This window comes from Podarcis gaigeae (assembly GCF_964106915.1).
Source record: "Podarcis gaigeae genome assembly, chromosome: 3".
NCBI lineage: Eukaryota > Metazoa > Chordata > Lepidosauria > Squamata > Lacertidae > Podarcis > Podarcis gaigeae.
In genome coordinates, this window is record NC_139680.1 from 120112190 (window position 1) to 120133759 (window position 21570).

A 21570-nucleotide genomic window follows, 5' to 3' on the forward strand; every position below is an offset into this window, starting at 1 on the left:
TGTTGCTTCAGCACTACAAGTAAAATGCAAACAGCACAACACACACTTTCAGGCAATTCAGAAAAGGAGGGTTAAACCTTCCCTTTCTTTGGAAAATTGGATATGGAGTCTGATTGAGGGCTTGGAAGGGAAATGGCACAGTTTGGTGCTGGAAAAATTGGGTTGTTTCCAAGGCTGCTGTCCTGTTCAGGCAAGAGATTTCTGCTTGGTATAGGACATTTCCCTCCTCTCCCCTGAAGACTCCCCCCAGGCACCCTCCAAATCTGCTCTAAAGTTTGGAATGATTCTCCAGATCAGATTTTGGTGGTTCCTGGGGCAGAGATGGGTTTAGGGGAGTGTTTTCCCACATGAGGTGCATGGAGGCTGCTGAGTTTTGTCCTTGCACCTGGCGCCACTGAAATGTGAAAGACCAACATCCACCACTGTCCAGGGAGAGGAGAGGAATCAGGAGTCAATTTGTGAATTTGGAGACAAGCCATTGAGTTGCAGATGGTGGAGAGAAAGCCCAGGTGGAAATGATGGTATGTGATGTTGATCTGAAGGACTTTGCATGAGATGAGCCCTGAAACTGACCAGCCCAAAGGCCTGTCTAGTCCAGCACCCCTTGCTCTCTCCCCCAAGCTCACACTCTCTTTTGTAAACCAAGGAGAGGCTGTTTTCACAAACAAGCAGCATAGAATGGCAAAAGCTCCCAGCAGCCAAAGCCTCACATGGTCCTGCATGGGGCAATGGGAGTAGTCTTCCCAAACATCTGGAGGGCACTAGGTTGGTGAAGGCTGTGATGCGACCTCTGTCCAGATCTCTCGTCTTCCCCCTTTGGTCCCCATCCCAACAAGGACTGCGAGACTTGCATTCTTGCTCTATGCCCAATGGACATTTCTTTTATTGTCCACCATCATTACACTTTCATTATAAAGTTGGGAATAGAGTAGTCGCTTTGTTTTTGTTTTTTTTTAAAGTAATATTTATTGAAGTTTCAAAAGATTACAAAAATAAAGAAAAAGAAAAAAAACAGAAAAATAAAAACAATTAAAAAACAAACCAATCTTTCCATAACCTATCTTTCATTTGCTTGTTTCCTTGACCTCCTCACACTTCCCTTTTTTGTATTCTAGTCCAATTAGCTATTTCAGCAAATCCTTTCCATCTTTGTTTTTGTCTTAATAATTTGTCTTAATATAATGTAACTTTACATTCTCACCAATTAACAATCCATTTTTACTTAATCCTTTATAACATTTCTGCTAAAACCACATAACTTCATTCCAGCATCCTTCTAGCATTCCTTAATTTTACTATGTTTCTGTAAATAAACTTTAAATTTCTTCCAATCTTCTTCCACCGACTCTTCTCCCTGGTCTCGGATTCTGCCAGTCAATTCCGCCAGTTCCATGTAGTCCATCACCTTCATCTGCCATTCTTCCCGGGTGGGTAGATCTTGTGTCTTCCAATACTTTGCAATAAGTATTCTTGCTGCTGTTGTAGCATACATAAAAAAAAATCTGTCCTTCTTTAATACCGATTGGCTGACCATGCACAGGAGAAAGGCCTCTGGTTTCTTCAGAAAGGTATATTTAAATACCTTTTTCATTTCATTATAGATCATCTCCCAGAAAGTCTTAATCCTTGGGCATGTCCACCAAAGGTGAAATAATATACCTTCAGTTTCTTTACATTTCCAGCATTTATTATCAGGCAAATGATATATTTTTGCAAGCTTGACTGGTGTCATGTACCACCTGTAAATAATTTTCATTATATTCTCTCTTAAGGCATTACATGCCGTGAACTTCATACTTGGGAATAGAGTAGTCGCTTTGGAATACGATAATCATCTAAACCTCATGACCAGTCCAACAAGGTTGATGTTGAAGAATCATTGCTTCAACACTGATGAGGGGGCAATAGCAAAGAACCTTCAGCATCCAAAATAAACCAAAAATGGGAAGTAGAAGAACGACATATGGATATTAATTTATTTACAAAAAAGCCCATTGTTCTTTGGCCCTCATTGAAAGGCAAAGTTGAAGCAAACTGTAAGAATCTCTAAGAAGATATGCCTTTCATTTCTCCTGCTATTTGTCCTCCAAATATGGAAAAGAAAAGGCATGACCTCAAAAGGTTGCTAAGAAATCACTCTTCTTCAATGGATAGCTTGCCAGTGGGGTCCTGTTTGTGTTTTTGCCAGGTAAATGGGAGACATTAAATTCAGCTGGCAGTTGAAGTCCTTCATCCTTCCAAACTTTGAATTTTCCTTCTTTTTTGGAAATAATATTTATCTTAATAATTTATCTTAATATATTGTAACTTTACATTCTCACCTATTCATAATCCAATTTTACTTAATTCTATAACATTACTGCTAAAACCACATAACTTCATTCCAGCATCCTTCTAACATTCCTTAATTTTACAATGTTTCTGTTAGTAGTCTTTAAATTTCTTCCAATCTTCTTCTACCGACTCTTCTCCCTGGTCTCGGATTCTGCCAGTCATTTCCGCCAGTTCCATGTAGTCCATCACCTTCATCTACCATTCTTCCCGGGTGGGTAGATCTTGTGTCTTCCAATACTTTGCGATAAGTATTCTTGCTGCTGTTGTAGCATACATAAAAAAAGTTCTATCCTTCTTTAACACCAACTGGCCGACCATGCCCAGGAGAAAGGCCTCTGGTTTCTTCAGAAAGGTGTATTTAAATACTTTTTTCATTATAGATCATCTCCCAGAAAGCCTTGATCCTTGGGCACGTCCACCAAAGGTGATAGAATGTACCTTCAGTCTCTTTACATTTCCAGCATTTATTGTCAGGCAAATGATATATTTTTGCGAGCTTGACTGGTGTCATGTACCACCTGTATATCATTTTCATAATACAGATAGGTAGCCGTGTTGGTCTGCCATAGTCAAAACAAAAAAAATTCCTTCCAGTAGCACCTTAAAGACCAACTAAGTCAGTTCTTGGTATGAGCTTTCGTGTGCATGCACACTTCTTCAGATACACTGATACAAAGCTCATACCAAGAACTGACTTAGTTGGTCTTTAAGGTGCTACTGGAAGGAATTTTTTTTATTTTCATAATATTCTCTCTTAAGGCATTACATGCCGTGAACTTCATACCTGTGGTCCATAACTGTTCCCAGTCAGCCAACATAATGTTGTGTCCAACATCTTGTGCCCATTTAATCATAGCAGATTTCACCATTTCATCCTGAGTGTTCCATTTCAACAGCAAGTTATACATTCTTGACAGAATCTTGGTTTTGGGATCTAACAGTTCTGTTTCCAATTTTGATTTTTCCACCCGGAAGCCAATTTTCTTGTCCAAATTGTATGCCTCCATTATTTGATAATAATGAAGCCAATCTCACACTTTGTTTTTTAACTTTTCAAAGCTCTGCAATTTTAATTTATCTCCCTCTTGTTCTAAAATTTCCCAATATTTGGCCTCCATATTGAGCTTTTTCTGAGCCCAAACTTTGAATTTTCCAAGGCGGTTCTCCAGTCACATAACTGGTACCCAAACCCATAAAGTGGAGTACCAGTAGCCATTGATAACCCACAATTAACAGCTTTTCAAAACCATCTAATTTGGTGGCACTATCTGTAGGGACAAACCTAGACAGCATCATAAAAAGCAGAGACATCACCTTGCCAACAAAGGTCCATATAGTTAAAGCTCTGGTTTTCCCAGTAGTGATGTATGAAAGTGAAAGCTGGACCATCAAAAAGGCTGATCGCCGAAGAATGGATGCTTTTGAATTATGGTGCTGGAGGAGACTTTTGAAAGTCCCATGGACTGCAAGAAGATGAAGCCTCTCCATTCTGAAAGAAATCAGCCCTGAGTGCTCACTGGAAGGACAGATCCTGAAGCTGAGGCTCCAATACTTTGGCCACCACATGAGAAGCGAAGACTCCCTGGAAAAGACCCTGATGTTGGGAAAGATGGAGGGCACAAGGAGAAGGGGACCACAGAGGACGGGATGGTGGGACAGTGTTCTCGAAGCTACCAGCATGAGTTTGACCAAACTGTGGGAGGTGGTGGAAGACAGGAGTGCCTGGCGTGCTCTGGTCCAGGGGGTCACAAAGAGTCAGACACAACTTAACGACTAAACAACCACAATCTCCTGTAGGAGCAAACTGTATCCTTTAACTATGTGCTGTGAAGGATCTTTTTCAAATGCATTATCTGAAGAAACCTTAATTCTGCAAAGGGCATAAGGAGATCCCTGCTGGATCAGACCAGCAGCCTACAAGAGTCAACCATTCTTGGGAATGGTAACAAGAAGGCTACTAGAAACACACATATGAGAAACAGCCTTCCCCCGCTTGTGATTGTGAGCAACTGGAGTTCAGAGACTGAAGCAGTGGAAGGAAAATTGCCCTGGGAGCCGGGAGCCCTGATAGCCTTCTCCTCCAAGAACGTGCTTTTCCTCTATTAACTTCATGGTAAACTCAATGCATAGCTGGGAAATTAATTCTCCAATGCCATAATTTCAGAAACAACTCTCTCTGCTTCTCTTTGTCAGTCAGTGACACTAGCCTGGTTTGTGGTCATTCATCCATATGTGGTTTTGCACAAGAGCATTACTCAAATCTAGACAGCAATTCTCATCTTCTTCTGCCCCACAGGGATTGTGACATCTATCCTGTAAAAGACATTTGGCTTCCCACAAGGTTTCAACAGTCCTCCATCCACCTATAAGTAGAGGGACCTCTCCTTCCACTGTCAACTGCTCTTCCACTTGGCTTCAGGCATCTCCAGGACCCCACCAATCTCCAGCCATGAAGATCTTCTGCCTCCTCTCTCTCGCCTTCCTCCTCCTGATGCTGGTGGCTCCAGGTATGGCCTTCTTCTCAGATCATTCTTCTCTGAGCTCCACAGCTCTCCACTTTATTCCTTTTAAACCTGCCTCTGAATACCATTTGCAGGGAATCCCAAAGGGATGGGTGGGGAATTCTCTTGACCCTCTGTCCCCCTTTAGAACTTCTCAAATTGGGCATCTGGATGGCCACTGTGAAACCAGGTTGATGGACTTGATTCCAGCAGCCAGGCTCTTAGCTGCATCTCCCTCTCTTAGTTTGCTTTTCTCTTCGCTTTCCCTTACAGATTTCACTGGAGCTCAACGTCCCACCCAGGATTGCCAGAACAATGGAGGCAGCTGCAGAAAAACGTGCAACAAAGGCGAGAAGGAGATTGGGAAGTGTTCGGGAGACAGGCGTTGCTGCAAGCGCAGCTAAGGTGAGTTATAGGCAAAACCATACCTGTGCCTGGAAATACGTCTGTGGCATCTCAAAGAGACAGGACCCCAAAGGCCGGAGAGTTACAGCTCTGCTTCTTCTCCCTGTCTTTGACCCTTAACAGCACTTGCTAGATTCTCCCTAAGGCTAAATTCACTGTTTGGGGATCTTGAGAATTCCCTGATGACATTTGGAGCTACTTGACTCTAGGAACTTGGAAAAGAGAAGCCAGAGAACTGTGCCCAATGTAAAATATGTTATTCGGAAGCCTAGAGGGCAGCCTTTGTCAACCAGGTGCTGACTGGATGTTTTGGGTTATATCTATCATCAGCCCTAGACAGTGCAGCGAGGCATTTGGGTTTGGGATGGATACCTCTCCCAACCTCTTCACATTCAGAAGCTCACACTCTAACCAAATCTAACCAGCTGAGCTAAGGTCTGAGCCAACTCTCCAACCCCATGAAATTCCAACTCTTATAGCATCCAGCTCTTTGGTCTTCAGGGGGTCCCTGGCCTGTTTTGAGCACCCTCCCAGCCGTATTCATGGTGTTTCCTCTCTTTATTGTTCAACTCTACAGCAGACCCATCATGCATCATCTCTGACGAAAGGAAGACCACCCCGCTTCATTTCTGGAGATGCAGCTGCCTTGACTGCACCTCTGCAGAAACCTCTTTGCTCACTGCTGCTGCTGCTGCTGCTGCTGCTGCTGAAGGCGCTTCTGGGAAGGATCTGTCACAGCCCAACCCTTTCTGCCTATTTACTCCAGAACAAGTCCTGCTGTGCTCAGTGAGGCTGGCATCTTTGTAACTGGGTTGAGGATGGGATTTGCCTGCCTATTTGCTTTAGCTTTTCCTTTCAATAAATGCAAGCATTGGAAACCTCTGTGTGGTGGTGCCTTGTATGAAAAGGGGCACCAGCTTGGGTTGGGGTCTCTACCATTTCATCTCCATACTGTGACTTTGATTTGATTTGGGAGTAACTGACAGGTGCTTCTGTACACCAACACAGTAGAATTGGGAATTGGCCCAGTTCTGAAGGAGGTTGAGAGGGGCCATTGGTGGGAGGGGGGAGAAGCACTGCTAGACACATCCCCTTCTGGGTCAAAATGGAGCAAAATCGCAATTATCATCATAAAATCCTACAATTATAGAGTTGGAAGGGACCCTGAGGGTCAACTCATCCAAGTTAAAGACAGATGGCCATCCATTCTCTGCTTAAAATTCTCCACTGAAGGAGAGTCCACCACCTTCTGAGGGAGTCCATTCCATGGTCAAACATCTCTTTCCATCAAAAAATCTTCCTAATGTCCAGTTGGACAAAATTCAGCACCCCTCCCCCACACGTCATGTGGGAAAACACTGCCCTAAACCCATCTCTGCCCCAGGAACCACCAAAATCTGATCTGGAGAGTCATTCTAATCTTTAGAGCAGATTTTGAGGTGCCTGGGGGAGTCTTCAGGGGAGAGGAGGGAAATGTCCTATACCAAGCAGAATTCTCTTTCCTGAACAGGACAGCAGCCTTGGAAACAGCCCAATCATTCCAGCCCCTAACTGTGCCATTGCCCTTCCATGCCCTCGATCAGACTCCATATCCATTTTTCCAAAGAAAGGGAAGGTTTTACTCTCTTTTTCCAAATGGTCTTGTAATGGATCTAGGGGTTGCTCGTGCGTAAGTTGCTGCCACTCCTGGCTAGGTTACCTGGTTGAACCCTTTCTGTCTGGACAGCCCTTCACTTCGTGGCTGTCTCAGTCGCTGGCAGAATCCGTCAGTGGGCATTTCTTGAACTTCTTCCAGCAAAGAAGTTCTTTGACGCCAAGTCTCCTCCTACTCTCCCTGCGCGGAAGTCTTCTGCACAGGGAGGGTGTGGGCAGCGGAGGACCCGTGCTCTCCCCGCTGGTCTCCGGTGAAGAGTCCTGGAGCCTCCTCTCCCATTCCCCCATCTGCCCCCCTTCTCCACTGGTGTTACGCTGATTTCCTTCCCCAGCAGATGGGCTGCCTCTCTCCCTTCTGGGACCCTCTCCGGCATCCCTCTGGAGCCTTCCCTCCGCCTCTGGCTCCGATGGCAGTTCCCTGACAGGTCTGAATGTGTGTGTTATGCTGTTTGCATTTTACTTGTAGTGCTGAATCAACACTTGGTTTTGATGTTGTTGGCAATGGCAAGCATTGGTATGAAATTGTGTGCACTGTTGTGAATTTATGGGTCCAAGGGAGAGAGATGGGGGCTCAAAAGTGAGGGTCATACTCTCATGTTATTCTGGGGGAGGAGTATTAGTGCCAGCCATGAGCTGTTGGTCTGTGCTGTGTCCTGTCCTGTGAAACTTCCAGGGCATCTGCTCATCTTTTGCAACCTACACAGACATGGGACGTCTTCAACCCTTTCCCAAGAGACTGAAGTGCAAGATGCAGCAGGCAAGGTGGGGAGCCTGTGGTCTCACGGCTGAGTTCTGTTTCCTCACCATATCTGGCTCCAAGTCAGACAAATATTGCTCCATGATCAGCGAATGTCCACAGGGTGAAAAGGTGTGTGAAGTAACAGGCAACTGCTTCCGTGAAACACAGAGGAATTGGGAATTGGCCCAGATCAGAAGGACTTTGGGGGGGGGGGGGAGAGGTGAGTGAGAGTTGGGAACAGCAATGCCAGGTCAAAATGGAGCAAAATGGCATTTATCATAGAATCCTGGAATAGTAGAGTTGGAAAGGTCCATGGGTGGCTCAAAATATGTATAGAAACATCAAAACACATTAAAAATTAAACTTTTAAAACTTCCCTATACAAGACTGCATGTTTCATAAACAGGAATCGAGCGCCTCACCTTCAAGGAAACTGAATTCTGGGCAAACACTGGAACTCCTGGGTTTTCTCAATGCTCAGAAATTTGGGTGTTGCATAACAATATTATCAAGGAATCCTCACATGTGTTATTTCCCCCCCCTTTCTCCAGCTCCATCTCTGAATATGTTTGCATGGCAAGGGAGGTCTTTGGCATTGCTGCTCCCCAATCCCATGCACTGTCCCCCAATATCACCTTCTGATCTGGGCTCATTCCCAAGTTCACTGTTCTGCATCTGGCAGTTGCTTCACCCAACTTTGCTGCCTGTGGGCATCCGATGGAGCAACACTTGTCCGTTAACTTGAAGCAAGACCAGGTGGGGAAATGGGACTTAGCCTTGTGACCACAGGTTCCCCATCTTCCCTATTGGGTTGGCACTTCAGGCTCTTGGGAAAGGATGCTGAAGACATCTCATGGGCCCCATCTCTGTGGAGATTGCAAAAGACCAGCAACTGCTTCCATATGATACAGGCACTGCCCAGACGAACAGCTCACAACTGGCACTGATACTTCTCCCCTTCTCCAAAATTAAATTAAAAAGCCTTGCCATCACCTTTGGGTGCCCATTTTTTGAAGCTGAAGTTGGATGGGCTGAAGAGATTCCTGCATTGCAGGGGTTTGACTAGATGACACTTGGGGTATCTTCCAATGCTGAAGCTCAGAACCTCATGAACCTCAGAGCGCATGAACCTCAGGGCTTGCCACATGCATCTTGCAAATGACGGTTGGCAATCCACTAGATTTCAACAGTCCTCGAGGCACCTATAATTTGTATCATCCTTCCTTCCCCAGTCCACTTGGCTTCTGGCATCTCCAGGATTCCCACCAACCTCCAGCCATGAAGATCTTCTGCCTCCTCTCTGTGGCTGTCCTCTTCTTGATGCTGGTGGCTCCAGGTAAAGCCTTCTTCTCACATGCTTCTTCTCTGAGCAGCTTCCCAGCTCTCAGCTTTATTCAATTTAAACCTGCCTTTGAACATCACTTGCTGTGACTCCCAAAGAGGTGGGATCTTGCTCCTCTGTCCTGGTGGAGAGTTTCCCAAATGGGACTTTAGGTTGGACATTGTGAGAAGAGGCTACTGGACTAGATGGGCCCCCTTTGGGCAGATCCACCAGTCAGTCTCTTCTGATTACATCCTTTATAAGATCCACGGAAGCTTTCAAACTTGTAATAATGCGCTTCAGCACACTCAGCTTTGCCTTTTGTAAAAGAAAAGGCCAGTGAGTAAAAGAAAAGGCCAGTTTCCTGGGCAAGGGGGCTTCTCTCTCCCAGTTTGCCAGTGGCCGCCCAGGGAAGCCAGTGACTCTGACGCAGCCTTCCCTACCACCTTGCCTCGACCCTGTCCTGAAGGTGCAGGGAGGCAGCAGAAGGGACTGACTCTCTGCTCCAGCCCTGCATTCTTCCTGCACCAGATTTCCCCAACCTGGTGCCCTCCAGGTGTCCAAGCCAGCAGGGCCATGGTGGAAGAAGTTGTGGAAGTTGTGGAAGGACACTCCTGTGAGACAGAGCCTTCAAAGTCTTCTTTTTCTTCCTCCAGATTTCACCAGAGCCAAAGTTGCTGTTCCGATATGTGAACGTATCGGTGGGAAATGCATAAGATGGTGCCCGAAGCCACTTTTTATGTGTTCATCTGTCCTAATGTGTTGCCGTTAAGGTGAGCTAAATCCAGTCTTAGCTGTGACAAAACATTAGTCTCATGAACCCAAATGCATGAGACTCATCGCTCTGTCCCCTGCCTCCACCTCCCTCTCTTAACCTTTCCAGCCAGTTTAAGGGGAACAATATTAATGTGTGCACAGGGGGTTGAAAACCCTTTCCTCTCCCCTTGTTGTCCCCATGAAAGGTCTCCAACCCTTTCAGCCACAACTCCCCTTAGCCTGCCTTGGCTGAAAGAACAGCTCTTCGTGGCATGAGAGGGTGGGGACTCAGTCGCTGACCCTCCTCAAATAGCAAAGGCAACCTGTGTGAAATGTCCCTGTGAAGGTGGTTACTGAATCACAGAATCGTAGAGTTGGAAGAGAAATTCCATTGGCTGGGAGGGAAAGGGTTAAATGCACACCAGCACACAAACAATGATCTCCTCAAATGTGTCTTCTCTTGGGGTTGCTGTTCGCATAAAGAAGAAGGAAAAGAACCACATTAGAAAATAGTGTGTATGGCAGCCATGCCCCACTCAGACCCCCCCCCCAAAGTGCATACAGGAAATGCCCAGAGGTCTCTCTTACAATCACAGAATAGAAATGTAGGGTTGGGAGGGACTGAAGGGGTCATCTAGTCCAACCCTCTGCAAAACAGACCCTCTGTGTGCAGTTTGAATTGTGACAGCAGCAGCTCTTCTGTCTCCCAGTTGGAGTCACTGGCTGGGGATTTCAGAACCACCACCAACACACATTTTAACAGTGTCTCATCCTCTCACAGGTGGGGGGGGGGTAACTCTGCCGATCTCCGGTGCAAGACCTCTGGGGAAAGGAAGACCACCCTGCTCTCCTCTGATGTGCAGCTGCCTCGACTGCACCCCCATCTCTGCTGGGGAAGAAACCGCTTTGCTTGATGCTGCTGAAGGCGATGCTGGGAAGGAGTCAAGAGGGAGCCATCCTGTCTGCCTGTCTACTCATGAGTAAGCCCCACTGTGAACAGGGAGGCCTGACTCCTGAGTAAATGGGTTCGGGATTGGAGCTTGGATTTGGTTTGCCTGTGAAAATGCTTTATCTTTTTCTTTTTAATAAATGCAAGCATTTGAAACCTTTGTGTTGGTTCATGTTGTGAAAAGGTGTGCTGGGTTGAGGGGATATTTGAGCCAATGGACAAATATCAACAGGGAGCCACCACAGAAAAGTCCTCTTCTCTCATTTCCACCCTCCAAACCTCTTGCGAAGGAGGCACACGAAGAAGGGCTTCTGACGATCATCTCAGGGTCCAAGTCAGCTCATACGGAGAGGCCGTCCTTGAGATATTTTGCTCCTGAGCCCATGAGCTGTGTGAGAGCTGAGTTGGAAGCAGCCTGGAAGCTGGAGACACAGATTCCTGTTTGCTGTGTAGGGGACCCAAAGCTGTGATAAACTGAGAAGGATGATTTGGGGGTGTTAATGTTGTGATCTCATCCATTTTATGCTCAGCCTCTCTCTGTATGTTCATTAAAAATCTTATCACCTAAATACACCAAAGTCTCCACTCACCTTCAAGGAAACCAAGCTCTGGGCAACACTGAAACTCCTGGGTTTTCCCCAAGCTCAGCAATTTGGGTGCAGTGTAAGAATATTTTCAAGGAATCCTCACGTCTGCTTTTTGCCCCTTTTCTCCATCCCTGAATCTGTTTGCATTGCAAGGGATGTCTTTGGCATTGCTGCTCCCCAATCCCATGCACTGTCCCCCAATATTACCTTCTGATCTGGCCTCATTCCCAAGTTCATTGGGCTGAATCTGGCAGTTGCTTCACCCAACTTTGCTGCCTGTGGGCATCCGATGGAGCAAGGCTTGTCCGTTTACTTGAAGCAAGACCAGGTGGGGAAATGGGACTTAGCCCTGTGACCACAGGTTCCCCACCTTGCCTGCTGGGTTTGAACTTCAGGCTCTTGGGAAAGGATGCTGAAGACATCTCCTGGGGCCCATCTCTGTGGAGATTGCAAAAGACCAGCAACTGCCTTCTAAATGTTACAGGCACAGCCCAGACCAACAGCTCACGACTGGCACTGATACTTCTCCCCCATCTCCAAATTTTAATATAAAAGCCTTGCTTTTAGGTGCCCACGTTTTGTAGTTCCCCCCATATATTCTCAATAATGCACAGAGGTTTAAACCAGTGTCAACCAGAAATATTAAAATGAAGCATCAAGCAACACAAATACCATAAAATCAGCACAACACACAAACACACAAACAGAGAGCAGGACAGTGCTCAAACAGTGTCCGGAAAAAGATGAAGATAGGAGTTGCCTTTGAGTGATATTTTGGGATGGCCACCAGCATTGACCAGAAAAGGGCAGCAGTGGCAGTTGGGAGACAAATTCAATGGGGGGAATCTGTAGCCAGTGTGGTGGCCTCCACCAGATGCTGTTGACACACAACACCCACCTCACCCCCCTTTCTCTTCCTGCTGCTTTCCCCTATGTGAAGCCATTTCAAGTTAGCACACCTCTCCACAAAGGTGGGAATTTGGGACTCATCATGAGAAAGTGAGAAGCCAAGGTGACTTAAGGGTTTCTGTGAAAGTCCCAGAATTTTGAGGGCAGTTGGAAACAATGTCTTTGGAAATGTGATGAAGAGACAGAGGGGCAAGAACACATAACAATAGTAATAGCAGCATGATTTGTGGGAATGGTCAGGGATGCAGGAGAGGATATATTGTTTTATTTGGTTTAACAAGTTCACAATTTAGCAGAGTAAGATTCCCCTTTTCCCTTTTTAAACTCACATTGGATGTGTTTGCTCAGGCTCGCTAAAGCCTCTATAATAACGTACAGTATTTTCTCCTTATTCCCTCATAAAATATAAGACATGGCACAGTCTTCTATAAAAGTATAAAAAGAGTTTACTCACTCACATTCTAAACAAAAAATTCCTTCCAGTAGCACCTTAAAGACCAACTAAGTTAGTTCTAGGTATGAGCTTTCGTGTGCATGCACACTTCTTCAGATACACTGAAACAGAAGTCACCAGACCCTTCTATATAGTGAGAAGGTGGGGGAGGGGTATTACTCAGAAGGGTGGTGGGAATGAGTGATTGGCAGATAGCTGTGATGAGCCTGTTGACGACTCTTAACGACTGTAATAGGTCTTACAGGAAAAAGCAAGGGGTGAGAAGGTGAAAAATGGCTTTGTCATGTATAATGAGATAAGAATCCAATGTCTTTGTTCAGACCAGGTTTCTCTATGGTTTTAAGTTTGGTAATAAGTTGCAATTCAGCAGCTTCTCTTTCCAGTCTATTTCTGAAATTCCTTTGTAAAAGAACAGCTACTTTGAGATCTTGTCTAGAATGTCCTGGGAGATTGAAGTGTTCTCCTACTGGTTTCTCAGTCTTGTGATTCCTGATGTCAGATTTATGTCCGTTTATCCTTTGGCGTAAGGTTTGGCCTGTTTGTCCAATATAGAGAGCTGAAGGACACTGTTGGCATTTGATGGCATACACAATGTTAGATGATGAGCAATTAAATAGTCCCGAGATGGTATGTGTGATGTTGTTGGGGCCAGTAATGGTGTTGTCCGGGTGTATGTGGCAGCACACCACATTGTGTAAATCTCCCAGGACATTCTAGACAAGATCTCAAAGTAGCTGTTCTATTACAAAGGTGTCCAAGGCAGCAGGGCCATTGTGGAAGAAGTTGTGGAAGGTGTAGAAGGACAGTCCTGAGAGACAGAGCCTTCAAAGCCTTCTTTTTCTTACTCCAGATTTCACCAGAGGCCAACGTTCTTGCCGTCAGAGATGTCAACAGCAGGGAGGGATAGTGCAAACTGTTTGGTGCCGTCCGCCCCTAACACTACTATTTCATTGTACTATTCGTCCCTGGGTGTGCTGCCGTAGTTAGTTCTTAGTTTTCCTGGAAAATAAGTCAGCTATGTTTCATGCATGTGACTCATCTCTCTGCCCCCCCCACTCCACTTCTCTCTTAATCTTTACATCCACTGTGAGCTGGAATAATATTAGTGTGCACACTGGGGGGTGACAACCCTTTCCCCTCCCCTTGCCATCCCCATGAAAGCTCTCTGAGCCCTCAGCCACAACTCCCCTTAGCCTCCCTTGGCTGAAAAGGCAGCTCTTCCTGGTGTGAGAGGGTGGGGGCTCAGTCGCTGACCCTCCTCAAATAGCAAAGGAAACCTGTGTGAAACATCCCTGTGAAGGTGGTTATTGAATCACAGAATTGCAGAGTTGGAAGGAAAGAGTTTGGTGCAAAGTTTTGAGAAGCTAAAAGGGAAAGTAAGAGATTGGCTTCATTACTATCAGATAATGGAAGTTTTTAAAATAGACAGGAAAATCGGCTTCCAGGTGGAAAAATCAAAATTAGAAACTGAACTGTTAGAGCCCAGCACTAAGAATTTGTCAAGAATGTATAATTTGCTGTCGAAATGGAATACACAAGATGAAACGGTTAAATCTGCAATGATTAAGTGGGCACAGGATATTATGTTTGTTGACTGGGAAAAGCTATGGACCACCGGGATGAAATTCACGGCATGTAATGCCTTGAGAGAAAATATTATGAAAATGATTTACAGGTGGTACATGACCCCAGCCAACCTTGCAAAAATCTATCATTTGCCCGATAATAAATGTTGGAAATGTAAAGAAACTGAAGGAACATTCTTTCATCTTTGGTGGACGTGCCCAAGGATTAAGGTCTTTTGGGAAAGGATCTATAATGAACTGAAAAAGGTACTTAAGTACACCTTCCCTAAAAAACCAGAGGCCTTTCTCCTGGGCATAGTCGGCCAATTGGTGTTAAAGAAGGACAGAACATTTTTTATGTATGCTACAACAGCAGCAAGAATACTCATCGCAAAGTACTGGAAGACACAAGATCTACCCACCGTGGAAGAATGGCAGATGAAGGTGATGGACTATATGGGTTTGGCAGAGATGACGAGCAGAATCCGAGACCAGGGAAGAGAAACGGCAGAAGAGGACTGTAAAAAATTTAAAGACTATCTAAAGAAATATTCAAAAATTAGTGAATGTTAGATTGATGCTGGATGAGAAAATTAGGGGTTAACAGCGGTAATGGTCAAGTTAAAAGAAAATGAGTGTTATTAAAATTAAGTTGAAAGTAAGGGAGGGATTTGTTGAACAATTAATTAGACATGAGAATGCAGAAAGGGGAGGTATGAGGAAGTCGGGAAAGTAAGTTACAAGAAATTAAGAGTCGAAATTATATGTGTTGTATGTTTTTATTGTTATGTTTTTATGTTTTGTTTGTTCTGATAAAAATTTGTGGAAACTTTAATTAAAATTATTTTTTTTAAAAAAAGGAAAGAGTTTGGTGCACACCAACACAATGATCTCCTCAAATGTGTCCTCTCCCGGGGTTGCTGTTTGCATAAAGAAGAAGAAAAAGGAACCTGATTAGAAAAAAAGTGTGTGTGTCAGCCAAGCCCCACTCAAATTCCCCCAAGTGCATATATGAAATGCTCAGAGGTCTCTCCTACTATCATAGAATAGAAATGTAGCATTGGGAGGGACTGAAGGGGTCATCTAGTCCAACCCTCTGCAAAACAGACCCTTTGTGTGCAATTTGAACTCCGACAACAGGAGCTCTTCTGCCCCCAGTTGGAGTCACTGGTCTGGGTTTTCAAAACCACCACCAACACCCATTTTAACAGTGTCCCATCCTCTCACAGGGGGCGGGTAACTCTGCAGATCTCCGGTGCAAGACCTCTGGGGAAAGGAAGACCACCCTGCTCTCCTCTGAGGTGCAGCTGCCTCGACTGCACCCCCATCTCTGTTGGGGAAGAAACCGCTTTGCTTGATGCTGCTGAAGGCGATGCTGGGAAGGAGTCAAGAGGGAGGCGTCCTGTCTGCCTGTCTACTCATGAGGAAGCCCCTCTGTGGCCAGTGGGGCCTGACTCCTTAGTAAGTGGGCTCGGGATTGGAGCTTGGATTTGGTTTGCCTGCAAAAATGCTTTAGCTTCTTCTTTTTAATAAATGCAAACATTGGAAAACTTTGTGTAGGTCCATGTTCTGAAAAGGTGTGCTGGGTCTTGTTTTCTGTTGGACTGTAATATATGATATGCGAAGCTCATAAATACAAAAAGCAGAGATAACAAGAAAGGATATGTGGTTAGGATTCCATGGAGACATGAGATTCCTCCATGTGTGTAATATCCTGAAACAGGGCAGGTGAAGGTCTGAGCTCCTCCCAACTTCCTTGGCTGTTCTGAAAGTGGCCAACCAGATGCCCACAAACAGGACCACAGCCCAAGAGTGCTCCTTCTTCCCACAGTCTCCTGCTATGACAATGGAGGGGGGGACAAAGGCATTGGGATGAGTAGCCATAGGTATCTTCCACATTGTCTGGAGAACCTCCAGGATCCCCATCCCTGTCTTATAGAATTATGGATTTGTAGAGTTGGAAGGGACTGTGAGGGTCATCTAGTTGGGTCCCCTGCAATGCAGGAATTTCTGCTGAAGCACTGTCCAAATAGCTCCTACTGTCAGAAAGTTTTTCCGAATGTTTAGCCAGAATCTCCTTTCTTGTAACTTGAAGACATTGGTCCGGGTCCCACCTTCCAGAGTAGCAGAAAACAAGCTTGCTTCATCTTCTGTGTGAAAGCCCTTTAGATATTTGAAGGTGGCTCTCATAGGATCCCCATCCCTGTCTTATAGAATTATGGGTTTGTAGAGTTGGAAGGGACTGTGAGGGTCAGCAAGTCGGGTCCCCTGCAATCCAGGAATCTCAGCTGAAGCATCCATGACAGATGGCCATCCAACCTCTGCTTACAAACCTCCAAGGAAGGAGAGACTACAACCTCCTGAGATAGACTGTTCCACTGTCAAATAACTCCTACTGTTATAAAGTTTTCCCGAATGTTTAGTCCCGAATGTGTGAAAGCCCTTTAAATATTTGAAGGTGGCTATCGTATCTTCTTAAGGAAAGGTGGATTGGAAGCTGCCCAAACCTTGTGATCATCCCTGGACAGGTGATGCCCCTCAGGTGAGTTCTTCTACCCCATCATCTGGGTGACATTCACATTACTCTCAAGATTTGATGCATCTGATACTCTCCTCCCCCTCCTTTCTTTCTTACATTTCATCATACCTCAATTCCTCAAGGAGCCCCTCACCCCATGTGAACCTACTGAGACCCTGAAATCATCATTTGAGGCCATTCTTTGTGTTCCTCCTCCCCAAGATGTCCAGAGGGTGGCAACACAGGCATGGGCATTTTCTGTGATTGGATGATGTCCCCTGCGGGTTTGGGGAGATATGGATTTGCTTTTGTTTTATTATGATGCATTTTGTGTTTTTTATCTTTTTTTTATGTTGTGAACTGCCCCGTAATCTACAAATGAAGGATGTTAAACAAATCAGAAGCAGAAGCAGAAGCAGAATCATACCACCACGGACCAGGGACTAAAATACAATATCCATTATAAGTCAATACCTTTACTTGACTGACTACAGGTCACCAAACAATGCACAAGCTTTTGAGTTCTGCAGAATACTTCTTTGGGCTGGATATTAAGCAAATGAGGCTGTGGGTGGAGGGCAAAAATATGGTCTAGGGTTAAAATTTGCCTTGGTGTGAGTCTTAAGGTGCAAAGCATGAAGAAGGGTCAGACCGCTTGATACAGATGTTGCTTGCATAACAACTCTGGATCCCAGCCCTGACCATTGGCCACTGGTGGGAATTGGATCTGGAAGGCCAGAGCTTCCCAGACATGACGTGATACTGGAGATTCCAGGTTTCATGCTGGGAGAAGTAGAACAGCCCGTTCCCCATATTTGAAAGGATCAACTACAGCTGTTCCCTAGATTAAGGTTACCAGATTATTATTTTTTCCTATGAATCTGGGACACTTTAAATAAATAAATAATGTGATTGTGTTGTGTTCTGTTGAAATTGCTAATAATAAAAAAATTAAATGAATAAATACTCCATGTTTGGGACATTGATGCTGTACCAGTGGCAGTGGCAGAGAGGCCGCCGCTGCCTTGACCTCAACCGCCACGTTTCCCCTTCCTCCAAGGCTTCTATCTCCTCTTTCGATGAGATTGGGCAGCCCCTGAGTTGTTGGTTCTTCGGTGGTGGTGGTGAGGAAGCAGTGCGCAGTGGGTCAGGCATGGAAGGCAGAGAAGGAGGGCCGAGAGCAGCGGTGGTGAGGCCATCGGGGCATCCCCAATCTCATTCCTACTTGCGTGCATTCAGGAGGGGGCAGGGATCCCTCAGTTGGGAAGGGAGAGATCCCCTCCCCGCTCCTGTTTGCACGCAAGTAGGAGTTGGGCGGCTGCTCCGATAGGCAGCATGAAGCCTCCCTTCACAGCTGAGTTGCTGGGGTCAGGGAAGGTGGGGGCAGCCCGGAAGCTGCATCTTGGAGCCCCTGCACCACCATCCTATGGGGACTTCCCAGCAGCTCCTGAAGCCAGCCAGAGCCAACTGCTCCGGGCTGCTGAGACTGCCGCTGCTGAGTTTCCCGGGGACATTGGATGAAATCCGGGGACATTCCGGGGATGGAATTTGTTTGGGGACTTATGCACAAATCTGGGGACTGTCCCCGGGAAACGGGGACATCTCGTAACCCTACCCTAGATCCAGCTCTGGCCTTAAATGAAATGTTATCAGGTTCCCGGTGGTCTAAGGTATTAAAGAGACAGTCATATTTAGGAATGGGAGACAGGACTTAAATTCCCAGCCAGCCATGAAGCTCACTGGGTTACCCTGGGCCAGTCACTACCTTTCAGTCTAGCCTATCTCACAGGGTTGTTGCCAGGAAGAAATGAAGAGGGGGAGAACTGGGTGCCCCATCTTGAGCTCCCTGGCAGTTCGGACCCCTTGAGGGTACACCAAGAATCTGCAGACTCTGCACCCCTACAATCTGTTGACAATTGGGGGCCTTGGCACCAGGTGATTCAACCCCCCCTTAGTAATCCTCATGTATGTTAATTTAGCAATGGTTCCACCTTTTTCTGTGGCACCACAATTTAGGGAGGATATTGACAAGGCGTGCAAAGGAGGGTGTTCAAGATGATCAAGGCTCTGGAAATGAAGCCGTATGAGGAATGGTTGAGGGAGCTGGGTAGGTTTAGCCTGGAGAAGAGGAGACTGAGAGGAGATATGATATTCATCTTCAAATATATTATGGGTTGTCATATGGAAGATGGAGCAAGCTAGTTTTCTCCTGCTCTGGGAAGTAGGGCCCAAACCAATGGATTCAAATTCCATGAATGGAGATTCCAACTGAACATTAGGAAGATCTTTTTGAGGGAAAGAGTTATTTGACAGTGGAATGGACTCCCTGAGAAGGTGGTGGACTCTCCTTCAGTGGAGACTTTTAAGCAGAGATTGGGTGGCCAAATGTCAGAGATTCTTTAGCTTGGACTAGTTGACCCTCAGTCAACCTTCCAACTCTATAATTCTAGGATTCTCTGATGGTAAATACAATCTTTCTCCATTTTGACCTGAAAGGGGATGTGTCTAGCATTGCTTTCCCCCACTGCCACCAACTACCCCCCTGAACCTTCTTCTGATCTGGGCCAATTCCCAGTTCCACTGGTTTGCACAGAAACACCTGCCAGTTACTCCCAAATCAAGTAAAAGTCACAGTATGGAGAGGAACTGGCAGAGCCCCCACCCCAACCCAGCGTCCCTTTTCATACAAGGCACCACCACACAGAGGTTTCCAATGCTTGCATTTATTGAAAGGAAAAGCTTAAGCAAATGAGCAGGGGAATCCAATCCTAAACCCAGTTACAAAGATGTCAGCCTCACTGAGCACTGCAGGATTTGCTCTGGAGTAAACGGGCAGAAAGGATTGGGCTGTGATGGATCCTTCCCAGAAGCGCCTTCAGCAGCAGCAGCAGTGAGCAAAGAGGTTTCTGCAGAGGTGCAGTCAAGGCATCTCCAGCTGCATCTCCGGAGATGAAGCGGGGTGGTCTTCCTTTCATCAGAGGTGATGCGTGATGGGTCTGCTGTAGAGTTAAATGATAAAGAGAGGAAACACCATGGATATTGGTGGGAGGGTGCTCAAAACAGACCAGGGACCCCCTGAAGACCAAAGAGCTGGATGCTATCAGAATTGGGAGTTCATGGTGGTTGTGGTGGTTTGAGTTGGTTAGAGTGTGACTTTCTGCTGAATGTGCAGAGGTTGGGAGAGTTCTCCATCCCAAACTCAAATTCCTCCTTACATAGTCTGGTGCTGATAATCCAAAACATCTGGTGGCCACCTGTTTGACAAAGGCTGCCCTCTATGCTTTCAAAAACCTTTTTTCACATGGGGCTTGTTCTCAAGCTCCTGTTTTCAAGTCCAAGTGGCTCCAAATGTCTTTAGGGAATTCTCAAGGTCCAAACCAAAAACAGTCATTTGGGAGAATTTAGTGAGTGCCCCCCCCCCCCCGTGGCAGTTTAGGGTCATTGACAGGGGGAAGAAGCAGAGCTGAAACTCTCCGGCCTTTGTGGTCGTGTCTTTTTGAGATGCCACAGAGTAATTTCCAGACACAGGTATGGTTTTGCATATAACTCACCTTAGCTGCGCTTGCAGCAACGCCTGTCTCCCGAACACTTCCCAATCTCTTTCTCGCCTTTGTTGCAGGTTTTTCTGCAGCTGCCACCATTGTTCTGGCAATCCTGGGTGGGACGTTGAGCTCCGGTGAAATCTGCAGGGGAAAGGAAAGAGAAAAGCAAACTAAGAGAGGAAGGAGCAACTACCAAGGAGAGGATCAACCTGGGAAGGCTGCTCCATCTCCCAGGACTGGCCTTCTAGACCTTCCACCCTTTGTTCCTCAACAATCATAGAATCATAGAATCATAGAATTGGAAGAGACCACAAGGGCCATCGAGTCCAACCCCCTGCAAAGCAGGAAACACCATCAGAGCACTCCTGACATATGGTTGTCAAGCCAGGATGTCTGGAGGGCACCAGGTTGGGGGAGGCTGGTGCAGGATGAATGCAGGAAAGGGGACTGGTATAGATAGTGAGACCCTCCCCTTCCCCCCTGCACCTTCAGAAGGAGGGCTGACCCAAGGCAATCACTGGTGTCCTTGGGGCACTGGAAATCTTGGAGAGAGAAGTTCTTTTGCCCAGGAAACTGACCCACTCTCTTCTCCACCACAAAGCTGAATCCATGCCTCCTTTAGCAATCTTCACAGAACTTCAGCCTAATGGTTGCCATGAATTTGAGTTGAATTAATTTTAATGAAATGATTTTAGAATGTTGTATTATTTTATTGCTGTTAGCCGCCCTGAGCCCGGCTTCGGCTGGGGAGGGCGGGATATAAATAAAATTCATTATCATTATCATTATTATGTGTTATTGCAGATTTTATAGCAACAGCTTCTTTGGTTCAGATTCCATATTTTAGGATTGCAATGACAATCAGATCCCAAGAGCTTGGCTGCTGGAACAGGTCAAAGGGGCCCCATCTAGTCCATCAACCTGGAGTCACAGTGGCCATTCAGATGCCCCATTTGGGAAGTTCTAAATGGGGACAGAGGGTCAAGAGAATTCCCCACCCATCCCGTTGGGATTCACTGCAAGTGGTATTCAGAGGCAGGTTTAAAAGGAATAAAGCGGGGAGCTGTGGAGCTCAGAGAAGGAGCATCTGAGAAGAAGGCCATACCTGGAGCCACCAGCATCAGGAGGAGAAAGGCAAGAGAGAGGAGGCAGAAGATCTTCATGGCTGGAGGTTGGTGGGAATCCTGGAGATGCCTGAAGCCAAGTGGAAGAGCAGTTGACAGTGGAAGGAGAGGTCCCTCTACTTATGGGTGCCTGGAGGGCTGTTGAAATCTTGTGGGAAACCAAATGTCTTTTGCAGCATAGATGTCACAATCCCTGTGGGGCAGAAGAAGATG

At 46.0% G+C, this 21570-nt stretch overlaps 2 long non-coding RNA genes across 2 annotated transcripts; one reads left to right on the forward strand and one right to left on the reverse strand.

Moving 5' to 3' along the window:
• The first annotated feature begins 4394 nt into the window (after positions 1 to 4394).
• LOC310842140 lies at positions 4395 to 6059 on the forward strand. The gene is made up of 3 exons (XR_014562920.1): positions 4395 to 4841; positions 5109 to 5240; positions 5818 to 6059. It is a non-coding gene; the product is annotated as an uncharacterized lncRNA (long non-coding RNA).
• A 13354-nt stretch (positions 6060 to 19413) lies between these two features.
• On the reverse strand, positions 19414 to 21435 carry LOC310842198. Its single transcript, XR_014562989.1, has 3 exons — positions 21339 to 21435; positions 20243 to 20374; positions 19414 to 19690 (listed from the first exon to the last, which is right to left on the reverse strand). It is a non-coding gene; the product is annotated as an uncharacterized lncRNA (long non-coding RNA).
• Positions 21436 to 21570: the final 135 nt, after the last annotated feature.